We start from the raw sequence: 15746 nt of genomic DNA on the forward strand, positions 1-15746 counted from the left end.
CATGTCTTCCTACTTCCTGTCCAACATCCCAAGAATCGCGAGACAGGGGACAGAAAGCCCGACCCACGATGTTCCACGTCCTCCCCTACCTCGGACCAAAGCGTCACGAGAGCAGGGGAGGGGGCCAGATCCACGGAGATCCTGGCCCAAGCTACATATTCCCTATAGTATCCCTTCCATTCTTCCTGATCCTCCACTGCTCAGGGACTCTCCCCCCTTCCTTCCCTGAGCAATTCCTATCCTCTTCTTATTTATTTTACTGTACCTTACACTCCTCATCTCCTCTGCCCTTCCTCTCCCCTTACCTTTCTTGTCTCTCTCTTTCCTTTCCACAGTCCCTCTCCCTACCCTAAGCTGCAGACAGTCTCCTCTTTCTTCTGCCCACGCCCCTTTCTCTCCACTCCTCTTCCTTTCCTCACCTCTTTTCCCTCCCTCAATTCTCCTCAGTCATCAGGCTACTAAGGTTCGTTAGATGCTTCTTTTGACATGTGAATGTCAACTGAAGGTTATAAGTGTGAATCCTGACATGGCTGTCTCAGCCTTTCATCTTTCCAGTGTTGGTAAATTGGGTACTATTGCCTTGAGCAGCAGTAACACCTATAATTTACAGTGCTATAAGTTAAATAACTTCGGGAGCATGCGCTATGCAACAGAGCTCCTTATTTTAACCACCCCGCTCCTCCCAGCCTTCTGTTTCCTGCTAGTCTTGGGTCTTGCTCTACCCATCACAGTCCTCACCTTATCCTTTCTCACCTTCATCCATCATTATGCCTCAGAATGTGTCTATCTCAGCCCTGGCTGTCCCTCGCAAACCTCTCCTTCACCTACCCTTAGCTCTTCTGCCGCTTCTCCTCCTCTTATTGTTTATCGCTTCATTTTAGCCATTTACTCTTTCTCAATCCCTTTCACGCCTTTAATCCGTGTCCCTCTTTTTTCCTCCCCTCTTCCGCATAATTTTCCGCATTCCGGTCAGTCTCGCCTCGTTTTCCTTCCCTTAGCCCTTTTTTCCTTCCATCTGTCTTCTTCAGTTTTATTCCTCAGTCCTTCTCTCCCCTTTCCTCCCATTAGCCTCTGCCTTCTTTTCCTCTTCTCAGCCGTTCACCCTTCTTTACTTCCTATCATGCTTTATTTCTGTCTTCCCCCCTTTCTTTCCCCTCAGTCCTATTTGCTAATAACAGATCAGCTGCCCCTTCTGTTGTACTCAACACCACTCTGTGTTCATGTTTTCTTCTCCCCAGCTAGCCACTATAGCCGGTGCCTCGCAGTTTACACTTAGGGGTATATTTACGAAAGCGTTATCAAAACCCGCCAGCACCCACGCAATCCTGAGTAAATATATACCCCTTGAAGGCCTGGTTTTCGCTCAGCATGGCTGACCTGGGCCCGCTTCTTAACACAGGCGTATGTATGTATTCCTCATGATTCACTTTTCAAAGCTTGTGTCAATAGTATTACCCTGCCCCCTTTCCAATATGTCGTTTAATATGGCCTGGTACTACCTATACCCCCTCCTCCCTTGTCAAGACACACATAATATCAAGAACAAGAGCTTCTTTGGAAAAGGGGGGTCGTAGATAACCCCCCCGGCCGTATTTATTATCAAACAATTAAACAATTAATAATAACAATATTTACAAAATTACGCAGAAAAACATACAATTGACATTGATTACATTTGATATGTGCAGATGTCAGATGGCTATCCTTAACATAACTCTAATACAAAATTAAATAGCAGCCTCCTAGCGAGGCTGGTCTACAGGCTGGGGAGCGCAGAAGGCAAAGAGGAAGATTCCTCTGCGCCCCAGCTTTTTATGGCCACTTTACACCAGACCGGTTCTAGCCGGCCTGGTGCTGGCCACTTGCGTGACCCGGAAGTGATTCACTTCACTTCCGGGTCACGACCCATGACCACCGACCAATCATGGTGGAGGTGCGCCTGTCGCGTCACTGCTGTGCGCGACAGGCCCGCTTTCCAGGTCGTCGGGGGCCAGCAGGACCGCCATATTATCGGCGTGTCCGATGCCGGCCCCGCCTTTTCTATGACATGGCCCCTCTTCCCGACACGGCATGCATCACAGGGGAGAGCTGATATTCCAGCTCCTCTTCTGTGTAATTTGTCAATAATATGGAAGTCGAGGTCTTCTGACAGTGGATATTGCAAAGTCTGGTATGTACTGAAAAGTGTGAGAAATGCATAAAAGCCACAAAGGATAACTTAGTGTGAGCTCAGTTTCACTCCCATGACATTGTCCTTTGAACATTTCCTGGGTACTTGTGTAATATGTACATGCAATCATACTCATGGCCCTAACTCACCTGATGTCACCTACCAGTAAAGTTCTACTCATTTTGCATGAATTACCCATACAGCATTTAGACGTTTTCCGCTTTGTGTATATCTGCTACCTTACACGCGCCTTAATTACAACATTATACATACGTGTGCATTAGTACAATGTTTCACGAATGGGGCTTGAAATGTTTCCTTCCCTCGATCTAAAGGCAATCTGAGCACCCGAAAACATGGAGCTAATTTCATTTGGTGAACATTTCATTTTGATATTTAGTCCAGTCTTTGCCGCCCTCTTGCGGTGAAAGGCTGGCAGTAAACTTTTCATGCTAATTCAACCTTGGTACAAGGGACGGGCTATAAAATCAGGCACACGACATTCCCGGCTGCCCACTAATATTGTTTAGTGAGATATGCGTGTTGTGGCCGCAGGTTGAATAAAATGGGTTCCTTAATTCATCCCAGCTGTTATCATAAACCAGCCGAGCAAGCACTTGGGAGGACTTTACAAAAATGTTAATGTCTGCTCCGTCCTCTCACTCGCTTCTCTCCTTAACCCGACATAAGGTTTGTCAAGTACAAGCTAATCAACTAATTTATGTTTCTAGTAAATTGCAAGAATATACTTTGCGTTGGAAGTAATCTGCCTAAAACCTTTTCTCGGAATAGCTGTCCAAATGGCTGAATTTGCATGATCTCATGCAGTAATGATTTTTAAAGACATTAACTTCACATTACAAAAAATGAATAAGATAAAGTCGCAGGAACATCAAAGTGGGTATAACAAGTAGCACTGTACAAAATGGTTTGTGAAATTATCCATTTGTAACTTGTGCGAGGATTCCATTGCCTTGCAGGTAAATAATTTGTTCAACTTTTTTCAAACTTGGGAAAATATAAAGAGGCAGAACTCAAGCAACGCTCTGCAGGGCTCTGTTTTGCTTGCTTAGACCGGGGGCCCTGGTGACAAGTTTGTCAGAAAAGAGTAGTAAAGACCATTATCATATAACTCTAAATGCTGATTCCTGAGCAAACAAGTTTTTAGCTAATGGCTCGTAGGGAGGGCCTAACTATTCATTTTTACAGGCACAGCCTTCTAAAATGTGAATGTTGTACTCTGGGCCTACATTTCCAAACCAGCGTGATAACTTCAGTAGTACAGATGTCTTTTTCTTGCGTATGTTTTACTACTGAGCAAACTGCGAGGTATCCTGTGTGCTGCGTGTAGCATCGCGCTACTAATGATCACAGACACGGCTTGCTTCTTTCAACTGGAGCTTTATTCCTCGCCTCCAACCTCAGCCTTGTCCCTACACTAACTGCCCTCTTCCTGTCCTGACTCCTCCTCTTCCCTTCCTCCCAGCTCGGTCCGCCCGCCCCAACTACTAGACTGCTGACTTCATTACATCTCCCCTTTTCTTAATAAAATAAACAAACAAACAGTGCTTCAGTCCATCTCTACAATGAGTCTCTTTGGTGGCTGAATATCACGACGTGGCCGCAATGACATGCCCCCAGTGTGCACACTTGGCACGGGCTCACTCTGCTGACCTCTGCCTTCTGTATCACCAAGGTCGGATTCTTCAAGTGCGGGCGTGCCAGTCGGATTCCTCCCGGGTCCTTTCATGTCTCGCGGACACCTCTTGAAGTGGGAGACGTTCCTGGTGACTCTGCGTTGTTCAGATTCCGCCGTCAGCATAGTGCCCTTCTGTTGGGTAACTAACAATGGCTCGTCACGGAATCGGGAATCAGTTTTTCTATGCTGCTCTTGTTTGATGAAGACATGATCTCCTTCATGCAAAGATGGAGACCTCGCTCTCCTCTTGGCATCGGCATACAATTTCATTCGGTCCTTGTTGTGCTTGTCAGTCACAGCCATTTCTTGATGGATGTGATTTGGTGATATCGCTTGCAAGGCACCTTCCCATGTCGGGATGCGATTTCTCATTGGCCGCCCTAGCATGAGGGTCGCAGGGCATTGTCCGGTGGTTGAGTGGGGGGTTGTCCTGTAAGCTCTGAGAACTTCAGTCAGAGCTGCCTGCAGTTCTTTCTTCTCAGCAGTAGCTTGCTGAAATGTCTTTTTGATCGTGGCCATAAATCTTTCAATGGTGCCATTTGCTTGGGGCCAGAGTGGTTTGACTTTTCTGTGCTTAAAGTCCATGTGTTTCGCAAAGGCACTGAATTTGTGTCCATTGAATGGGGGTCCATTGTCCGTTGTGATTACTTTGGGGACACCCCATATTGCAAATACCTCATCTAGCACCTTGAGAGTGCAGGAGGCGCTTGTAGACGATATTATTTGTGCGATGGGAAATCGTGAATATTCGTCAATTATGGCAACCACATATTTTCCAGACTGCAGTGGTCCATAAAAGTCCATGGCAATTTCTTGCCAAACTCCACTGGGTAGGGTGGTCATTTGTAGTGGTGCCGGTGGATTGCTTTTGCTGGTCAGCTGACAGGGGTGGCAATCCTTTAGTGTAGACTCCACCATCTGGTCCAGAAAGGGGAACCAGACGCGTTCCCGTAGAGCTCGTTTCGTAGATACTACTCCTCTGTGGCCTTCATGGGCCAGATCGATAACCCCCTGCCGTAGTTGACTGGGGATGACAAGTCGTTGACCTCTTAGGATGACTCCATCAGTGGTGACCGACAGTTCGCCGCGGACGTGCCGGAATGCTTGTATCTCTTTCCGGATTGTAGAGTCTGTGTCTTCTTCTTGCGGGTTGTATCTCCATCTATTAGTTTGGATCCGGTGGAGTACCATTTGCAGGATAGTGTCTTGGGCGGTGACTTCCCGGATGGCGTCCATGGGAATGGCAGGTGGCAATGCTTGGTCAGCCACGAAGTGGATGAACTCCTCAGCAATCGATGGTTTGGATTCTGACGACGGCTGAGGGTGGCGGGACATGTAGTCAGCCGGGTTCTCCGCCTTCCCCGGTTTGTGAACAAACTTGCTGACACAGTTCTGATTGTCGTTGACTTTGAATAAGACTTCCACCAGATGAAGACGCTCTGCGGTGGGGAGGCTAAGTAGGCAGTCGGCTTCAGGCCCTTTGATGACATGTATAACCGCCTGTACGGTGATGTCGTCATGGGTGAGAGTTGTGTGGAATTTACCCAGACAGGGTAGTGGTTTTTTGGACATCCACGTGAAGACACGGACCGGTGCAAACGTTAGTGGGGGTTTCGGGACCAGTTTCTCGTGTTCCGTAACTGGAATATAGTTCAGCGAGGCTCTGCTGTCCAATACGAATTTGGTGTCGTGATTCCCCACTCTAATGTCTAGGCGTGGATACTTTTTCAGTTGATCAGGGTCCGCAATCATGTTCACGTATTCCACAGTGTAGGTCGAGTCTGTGGAGGAAGATGATCTCGAGTCCCGAGATGGGGAACTGCGTTCCCATCGTGACCTGCATGATTCCCGGCTGGAATCTGATGAGCCTGGGGACCACATGGACTCTCCTTGAACAGCTCGTATGTGATGTTTCCTTGTGTCTGAGCTGGACGATCTCGTTGTTTCACTTCACCTTTCCTTGTGATAGTCCCCGCACATTGCTTCGAAGTGGTTGGATAGCCCACATTTCCTGCATCGCTGACCCATGGCCGGACAGGTGTCTATATGAGGATAGTCATATCCACACCGATAGCATCGTTTAGTCCTTTCTGGCTTTCGGTCCCTTCGCCCTGGTTCTCTTCTCCTGTACTCCGGGCGTCATTGGCGAGACGACAGCCTGGGTCTCCATTGATTCTCCTGCAAATATTTCCTTCTGCTACGAGGTTGTTCTTGAACGCGGTGTGCTTGTTCATGACTGACGTTGTGTCCTGTTTCAATGGTGGCGGCGTGTTCCTCCGCTTGGTCGTATATACGAGTCATTTCTTCAATCTCTTCTAATTCGTGGGGTTTCCTCAGTAGCTGTCTCCGGAGTGTTTCTGAGTGACAGCCGGTTATGATTTGTGATTTAATGGCAGCGTCAGGCGAGAAGGTTTCAAACTCACAGTGTCTCGACAGCCGTCGTAACTGGGTGATGAATGCACTCATTGCTTCCTCCTTCCCTTGACGTGCTTGGTGGAATGCGTGGCGCTCATAATCCACGTTTCTTTTGTGAAGAAACTTCTTATTCAGTGCCTCACGCACTTTGTCATAGGTTCCCGTATCTGCAGGCGAAAGATCCTTGATGATTTTGCTTACTTCCCGGCCGGCTAGGTTGCGGAGGGCTATTAACTTCTCTTTGTCTTCCGTCACTTTGGATCCCTCGATATAGTCTTCGAAATCTTCTAACCATTCTTGCCACTTGGGGCCCATACTCCCTCCTGTGGTCACAGTCAGAGGTTCCGGAGCTCGCAGGTGTGATCCTCCCGCGACCAGGGGCTTCCGCTATGGTGAGGTGGTGGGAGACACCATTGTCTCGTTGGTTTCTTCTCACCCTTTTGTTGGTGCCTGTTTCTTTGTCTGTTCTCGCCAATGCTTGTTTATTTGTACTTGACAATGCTTGTTTATTTGCACTTGACAATGCTTGTTTACTTCTTCTCGCCAATGCTTGTTTGTTTGTACTTGACAATGCTTGTTTATTTGCACTTGACAATGCTTGTTTATTTGCACTTGACAATGCTTGTTTACTTCTTCTCGCCAATGCTTGTTTATTTGTACTTGACAATGCTTGTCTATTTGCTGTATGCCTGACTTCAAAATGGCCGCTCTGCACCAATCAAGGGGTCTGTCTTGAAAGTGCCTGACTTCAAGATGGCCGCTGTCACTGCCTGCACACGAGGCTTTCTCTCATGGCTCACTCGGTCCTCTTTCACTCTGGACTCACCGGCGGGCAGCTTCAGAGGGTAGCACACACCAGGACCTGCTTCCCCCCAACGGCGGCTACTACCAGGTGAGGTTGGGGTGGGCTCCCGCCTTATCCTGCAGCTTCCCGCGTTTTTCCTCGCGACACCGTGCCAATACTCACGCATCAGGCGTGAGGTCTTCCAACATCTACGGGCGCTCAAGCCCGGACTTCACGGCGCTCGACAGCGCTCGCCAGTGGGTCTTCAGGGACGGCGTCCTCGACACTGGGGCACTTCTCTTTCACTCTCGGGTGCGAGGCAGGGTCGGGGTGGGCTCCCGACGTCTGCACTTCCCAGCCTCACCCGAGGCACACGCTTCTGGCGTGAGTCGCGCTTCGGCGCGATCGGCTTAAATTTCTTCAAGCGAGTCAGCGCTTGTTCTCGCGGCCGCTCTCAGCTCCCTCACGGTCTCTGGGGGTCTGTGATCAGTGGGGCTTGGTCATCCCACCCTCGTCGCCAGTTGTAGCATCGCGCTACTAATGATCACAGACACGGCTTGCTTCTTTCAACTGGAGCTTTATTCCTCGCCTCCAACCTCAGCTTTGTCCCTACACTAACTGCCCTCTTCCTGTCCTGACTCCTCCTCTTCCCTTCCTCCCAGCTCGGTCCGCCCGCCCCAACTACTAGACTGCTGACTTCATTACACTGCGTTGATTTCAAAGTACTGATGTGAAAATATATACACACACGCTAACATATGTTTATGTATTCTTAAAAGAAATATAACTAATCTGCAGCTATGGGTGAGATTGTAATCTACAGGAATTGCATTTCTGTTTATCAATAACTTTGGCGCTGGTTTAGAAAACTGTCAAAAAAGGGAATTAACTATTGATCTATTCTAGCCGAACTGTTCCTAACGCAGCAGGCTGAAGACTAATTTGCATATGGCTGTTTTTAAAAAAAAAACTCAAAAACAAAGGAGGGAGTGAAGAGGTAAAGAAAATAAGGTGAACTCGTCCTCCTCAATAAGCCATAAAGAAACCAAAAGGAATAGAGCGAAATGAAGATACCCATCCAAAGTGTTTTATCACTGTTCGTGAATTGTGTGTCCCTACTGACGTGTAGTGGCGGTACTGTGCTAACAATGAGCTACCACCTCCTTAGTCGACATGTTTAGAAGCCATCCCCATGGCTTCTCATCAGGACCCTAGAAGATCCCTATACCACTCTTATGAGTTCAACGGAGCCAGGGCGAGGCAGTATCCTGAGCGAGTGAGTGACCTTGACGAATGTGTGACTACAAGCGCTCCTCCCCTCCTGTGAAAGTGCTCATGGGGCAATAGGTTGGTGTTGTAAATACTTAATTAAGGATCCATACCTATCAGGGTATAGTATTAAGTGCATGTCGTTTTTTTATGCATTATTTCTGTTTGATTGAGTAGCAGACCACATTGTTGTTCTCTCATAAGAGTGGTATAGGGATCTTCTAGGGTCCTGATGAGAAGCCATGGGTATGGCTTCTAAACATGTCGACTAAGGAGGTGGTAGCTCATTGTAGCACAGTACCGCCACTCCCCACTTTTAATAATACCAGCTAGAAGGAACACTAAAATTTATTTTTCCACATAGCCAAGTATTTTTTTAACATACTCTACTATCTACACATTTGACCCATCCACTCTCACTCCTGCATTACACATAGTATATTCACTACTAAGTGCTCCCTTGTCTTCGTAGGTCGGAGCAGGCCTCACCCCGCAGCGGGGCAGGAACAACCCAATGATGAAGCATGCCACCAGGGGTCCTTTTGGTGGGTGAGGGTTATTTTAACAAAGCATTGTGCTCCCCTACACATCAGTAGGGACACACAATTCACAAACAGTGATAAAACACTTTGGAAGGATATCTTCATTTCGCTCTATCCAAGGTGGATTCCTTTTGGTTTCTAAATGGGTTTTTTTAAAACAGCACCTGTGCCTTTAATGGACTTGGACTGCTTTAATAAAGTTTCCATTTTGGAAAGCAAATGAATGGACGGAGGCCTGCTGTGCCTCGCACATCTCCATCCCGGCATTGGCAGTCAATCAGAGGGGCTTACTAATTGCAATCTACCTAATTATTATTCATTAGCAAAGGGGTTTAGGGACCCAATGCTAATGGACAATTTGTGAGTTGACCTAAAGATACATGAGCTGCATTGCAAGGGAAATGTGACCCTCTAACCATCGGTTTATATCTTGTGGTGCTTCAGATTCACATGCTGTGCACAACCCTGCTATCTAGTGGTGGGCACTAATGTTTGCACGTAGTTATTCTTCGAGAAGTCATTGATCACAAGATGTCTTGTGGTTCCTCCTTGAAACTCACAGGGCTCCAGGACAAAAGCTCTACCTCACATTGTGGCACACCCCCTTCCCCCCCGGTGGGTTTATTAGGTGAAGTAAATGAAGCAGAAGAGTTCAAGTTTATTAGTGCATTGTACAAGGGAAATCCTCATCTGAAACATCGCCTCACATCTGGGAGGGCAGGAGGGTGCATATGAATCTACAGCACTACAAGCTACATACCGATGGTTACAGGGTAACATTTTCTGTTGGTAGCATGTGTTGCGAACAAAGCAAACACAAGATGATGGACGGAGCGCTGATACTTTTCAGACACTCACCCCTGTCACAGATCTGGGTTGAATCCATCATCATTCTTTAGCTCACTTTGCTACCTGAGTTGATCCAGCTAGATGTAAATCAGTCTTGACCCTGTGCCTCAAGGGAACAGTCCAGCCCGAACTGCCAAGCTAGGTCTTCCCTGGACCGGAAACAAGCATCCTGTGACCAGTTTCAGGGTAACATCCCTCATCAGCCAGGCTAGCTTGAATCTAGTGGCAAAGTGAGGACGGGACCCACGTCTGGGAATACCCTGCGAACTTAGGGCGAACAAAGCAAACACAAGGAGATGATGGGCGGAGCACTGAAATGTTTCAGACACTCACCCCCAGTCACAGATCTGGGTTGAAGCCATCATCGTTCTTTAGCTCACTTTGCCACCCCAGTTCAGACCCAGCTATATGCAAATCAGTCTTGACCCTGAGCCTCATGGGAACAGTCCAGCCCGAACTGCCAAGCCAGGTCTTCCCTGCACCGGAAACAAGCATCTTGGGACTGGGTTTGGGGTAACATCCCTCATCTGCCAGGCGAGCTTGAATCCAGTGGCAAAGGGAGCAAGAGACCAATGTCTAGGCATACCCTGCCAACATAGGGCGAACAAAACAAACACAAGGAGATGATAGACAGAGCACTGAGATTTTTCAGACACAGATCTAGGTTGAATCCATCATCGTTCTTTAGCTCACTTCGCCACCTCAGTAGTATGTGGTGCTGCAGATCATATGCTCTGCACAGACAACAAAATAGTGAAGTCCCACTAAGACAGTGGCCAGGGAGCCAATGAAGCAGATGCATGAAATAAAGTTCTGAGCAGTGTTTGGCTAACTTGAGCCTCTCAGCAGTTTAGAATATAAACTTAATATTCATTGAAGATGTGTGGTGTAGAGTAAGAAGCAGGTTACACTGGTTTGCTAGTAGTATGTTCTCTTAAAATGCCATTGTAGCCCCTTTATTTCTGGTAGAATGTGCCCTTGGCACCAAAAACAAAGATTGTTTTGCCTTGGCATAATAGACTTGGTTTAGGCTTAGCTAAAGTGACAAAGAGTTTTTTTGTCTAACTGATATAGTTTGTTCTGTCAAAGTAAAACATTCGTACTCTCCTATGTCTAATGTTTCCAAAGCTCTTTCCACAACTGTGCATGGGTGCAGAAGGAAATGAGGTAACTCTCTGGTTTGGTTGACATGACAAGGGCAAGCAACCTTGAAAGAAAATGGACATAAGTCCTCGAGATGATTCTAGCCCTGTACAAGTGAATTACAGATGTGTTCCTCTGTTAAAGCTTGCAATCAAGCTAAAGGAGTGATTGTTTCGAAGAAAAGCCACCTTCCATGAAAGATATTACATTGCGCAAGAATGACAGTTCTCAAAGGGAGGCCTTGTAAGTACCACCTTGATTACAATTGCGGGGACCAGTGCTGCTATTGGGGGATTACTCTCTTTACCCATCCATGAATGCTTTGTTCACTAGAATTCTAAAGATTGAAGTGTGTTTCCTGTTTTACATATAGGCAGCCACTGTTGTCAAATGCACCTATGGACGTATATTCTAACCTTACATTTTGAAACAGTAGACAATGTCTTCCACCAAAGCTTCTAGAGGCTCTGTTTTTTCCTGAGGCAGTAATGAACAAAACACTTCCAATTTGCTGCATATCATGTAGGCTTGCATGCCTCACACCAGATTTGCACACAGTCTTTGGGTAGTTTGAGGTACGCAAACTCTATGACCTCAGGTGCTAAATTGCAAGGTTTATTTCTTTGAAGTTTGGATATCTCAACTTACCCCTGATGTTGTGGCAGATAATCAGCCTTTATGGGGAGCTTCCCGTGTGGATGGACCGATATTTCTAGAAGCGCTGAGTACCAAGGCTGTCTTGCCCATTTTGACGCGACCAGGATGAGAGTCATTGTCATTTGTCTGAGTGTCCTCACTACATAGGGACATAGAGGTAGTGAAAGAAAAGCGTAAGTTGAGATCCTTAACCAAGTCAACCATTGTGCACTGCCAATGGACTGTGGGTACTGGAGGTAAAGTTTGGGCTTTTCTTTTTTCTTGCAGCGGCAAGAAGATTGATTGTGGGCATCCATAATTTTTAGAGGTAGTGCCAAAGTACTTGGGGACTTAGCTCCCATTAGTGTACTTGTTGATGCACCGCGCTTAGTAGATACGCAAAGGTGGTATACACCCCTAGAAGGTGCTCCGATGGGAGCTATATCTGATTATGAATGGCCCAGTGGCAGTTCCCTTTGACCAAGGATGACAGCAGAGACAATTAAGTGCCCCTTGGTTTTTAATATAATACATGGCTGTCATGCTGTCTGTCCTCACCAGGGATTTTTTTATGTCTAATGTGCATGTAAAACCCTGTGAGCGCCATTTGTCTTTCTGTCAGTTTTAGGAAATTGATGTTGTATTTGCTATTCTTGCGTCCAGATACCACGAACAATCATATAATTTAAATGTGCTCCCCGCCCCATGAGTGAAGCATCAGTGGTAAGGGTCACCTGATCCTGAGGATCCGTCCTGAAATGGCCTGCCCAGTGACAAGTGTTTGCCGTTCCACCATGGGTGAGTGTGCTGAACTCTGGGCTCTACCAACACTAGATCTTACCAGCAACCAGCAACTTTTGATAATTCCCTGCCCAGACACTGTTGTGTGGGGCGCACATGATGATATGCATTTGGCACTATGGCTATGCATTAAGCCATCATCCCCCAAAAATTGCATTACTGTTCTCATAGTTGAAAGACGTGTTGTCTGAAAAAGGGAGCAGATTTGAAATGTAATTTCCCTTTCCAGGTTTGGGTAGGATTTACCGTTAACTGACTTTAGCACTGCTCTTAGAAATGGCAGAACCTTGATATGGATTGAGATGGGACTTCTTGGCCATCATTGTGAACCATAGCCCACGAACCACTGCTATCTGAGTGAATGTTAGGCATTGCTGTTGGCTTTTGCTTTTTTTTTATCAACCAATCATGCAGATAAGAAACCAAGTGAATGCACTGAGGTGAAGACGTGCTGCAAATGCTGCAAGCCATTTTATAGGTACTCTAGTGGGTTTTTTGATACCTACGCGTAAAACCTTGAACTGGTAACATTGACTACTTACCACAAATAGTAGATAGTGGTGATGTGCCGATTGAATTGGTATGTGGAAATAGGCCTCCTTCATGTCAAGGATCGCCATGGGTTTCCTGTGAAGAGCAGAGGGATGACATCATGCAGGGTTCTCATTCTGAAATGTTTGACAGAATGTAGCAATTTGGTGGCCTGAGGTGGTGAATAGGCTGCATGGTACTGTCCTTTTTGGGAATACTGAAATACAGTGAGTGCCCTCCTGGTCTCTACTTGTGTTGAGGTACAGGTTTGATGGCATCATTGCTGACAAGTGATTGCACTTCCTCCTAAAGCAGTCATTAATGTTCTAGGGTGATTGTATGACTTTGTGCTGATATGTTTGGTGGTGTGGAACGCCAAGCATTTCTGTGCTGAATCATTGATAGGGCCTACCACAGTGATGGTATTTATGGCTATTACAGATAGAAAATCCTGATCATCCCCCAACAGGTGCTGTGTGTTTGAGGCCCAAGGAAAGAAATTTTTTTTGAGGGGGAGGCAACTTTTACAGAGCCACGGTCACCATTTCCACAACCGTTGCCTTAAAATCCTCCCTGTGAAAGGATGTTTGGGTTTGAGTTTGCTGGTACTGTTGTTGTTGTTGATAATCTGACTGCTGCAGTGCTGTTGCAGTCTTCGGACACCCTCACATCTGTTGAGTGTGACATCCAGGTGTTATCATTTGAGTCTGGAGTGCACTTTAGTGGTACTGGTGTCCATTTTAATTTTCTTCAAGCTGGAGTAAACCTGAGGGATGAAGAGATGTTCCCTATCAAAGTGGTTGTTAAACATGTGTTACTGCACCTCAAGCTGAAACCCTGTACCATGATCCATGTTTGGTGGTCAAGGATCACATTGGTGTTGACCACTCTGGTGGCCGTGATGACTTGCATCCAGGCCACATTGAATGTAAGAATTGGAAATGGTCTTTTCCTCCTGCACCAAGTCCCTGCCTCTTTTCTCGTAGGCCTGTAGAAGGCATTTTACAAGTTGTTCCATCTTCTCTCAATGGTCCCTATTTTACCTTGAAAGGTCAACAGAGTTTGCAATATGCCATTGTGCTGCTTCTTCAACTGCAACACTTTTCCTGGCAGCATCTATATTCCACCTTTCTTTTTGGGAGAAGATGCATCACCTGTGCAAAGTCTCACTTACAAGCTGTGTACATCACCGGAGAATCAGGAGGAAAATGGTCCTGTATGTAGATTGGGTCCTCGAGAGTGACATCTTGCCTTCACTAACTCCTTGCAGTTCTCTGCTTCACACTTTGTCATGCTTTTAAGCACCAACAGGAACTGTACATATCTCTCCCTCAGAGTGCTCTGAATTTGATTTGCACATTGACAACGTTTTTAGTGCCAAGGGGTCTAGAACAACTATTCTTGGGCCATGTTCTGGAAGATTAATCCATACAACATATCATACCCTCCCCAAAATCATTCTCATACATCCTGGCTCTCAATAAATTCCTCTGGTCTGGGTCAAAATTGAAGTGACATCGGTGAAGATGAGTGCTTTGATGCCCTTTGTAGAAGAATCCAATGGTTTCCGGTTGCAATTCAACTATCCCAGAGCTCAAGATAAACATCCAAACCCAATGGAAGACAGATACAATCTGAGGTGTCTTTATGCCGGTGCATTGTGGCATTTCAAGAAAGAGTAACATGACATCTTGTTATTGAAATCTTCTTCGAACTTGCAAAAATCTGAGTCTAACACTAGACATCAGGAATGTACAGCAGATGCGACCTACAGCAGCACACGCTACAAACATTGGGCCCAATTCATAAAGGTAATCTTAGACGTTTGGTCTTAACTAAGTTTACGACTTTGGAAATTCACAAAGGACATTTACGAGTGCTATCTAGATGCCCGCACTCGGGGCGGAGATCCAGCCTGAGTGTGGATATAAAGATAGTAGTGGTAAATGCCCTTTGTGAGTTCCCAAAGTTGTAAATTTAGACATTTGGCCTAAGTTTAGACCAAACGTCTAGGTTTACCTTTGTGAATTTGGCCCTGTGTATTTCCATCCACGACCCAGTCAGTATGCAAAATGCACATTCCTGTGTTGTGAATGGGAATGATATATCTGGGCCATAGTCAAAATATAAAACCATTTTCATATTGCCGGTGTGCCTCTCTTTCCGAGTATGTTCTAGGGATATTTTTAATGCCACCATTTCAGAACATTGGTCCCTAGGGAGGTAGGGATAGGAAGTAACAAATGAATACAGACCCAATCAGTGCTGTAGTGGTTAACTTACCCAGCCAGACAGAGGTTCAATATTTAATTTATCAGCAAGTTTTTGGGATATAAACAAACACAAATACTGAAAAGTGTGACACAAGCCTGCGTCCTACTACACAAACATACAAACATAAAATAGGGAGAACATTTAAGCGAGGCTCAGGCAATGCTTACAGTTTGTTTTGACAAGTAGTATGAATTATAAGAAACAAATCGCTAGTAACGTCTCTACACAGTTAATAATGCTATCGCAAAGTCGTATTACACGCAGCCCCTCCTGAAGTGTTCCCTGAAGTGCCCCTTGATCCTCGACCTGCCAGTACCGCATATCTGCGACGGCCGGAGCCCCTACCGAGCACGGACATTGCCGCATCCGGTGTTGTCACACCCACAGTCTCGTGGCAGGCCCTTCGGACTTCTTTATCTTAGGCACTTATATACAGGCATGCTAATATAATGTCCTGAAGATGATCTACGCATTGCTCACTTGGATCGAAACGCCGTCGACACCTTAAAACGCCTCATGCACTAAATGTGATGTCATTATTAACTGTGTAGAGATGTTACTTGCGATTTGTTTCTTAAAATTCATACTACTTGTCAAAACACACCGTAAGCGTTGCCTGAGCCTTGCTTAAAT

Source organism: Triturus cristatus, chromosome 2_1 (assembly GCF_964204655.1).
Source record: "Triturus cristatus chromosome 2_1, aTriCri1.1, whole genome shotgun sequence".
Taxonomy (NCBI): domain Eukaryota; kingdom Metazoa; phylum Chordata; class Amphibia; order Caudata; family Salamandridae; genus Triturus; species Triturus cristatus.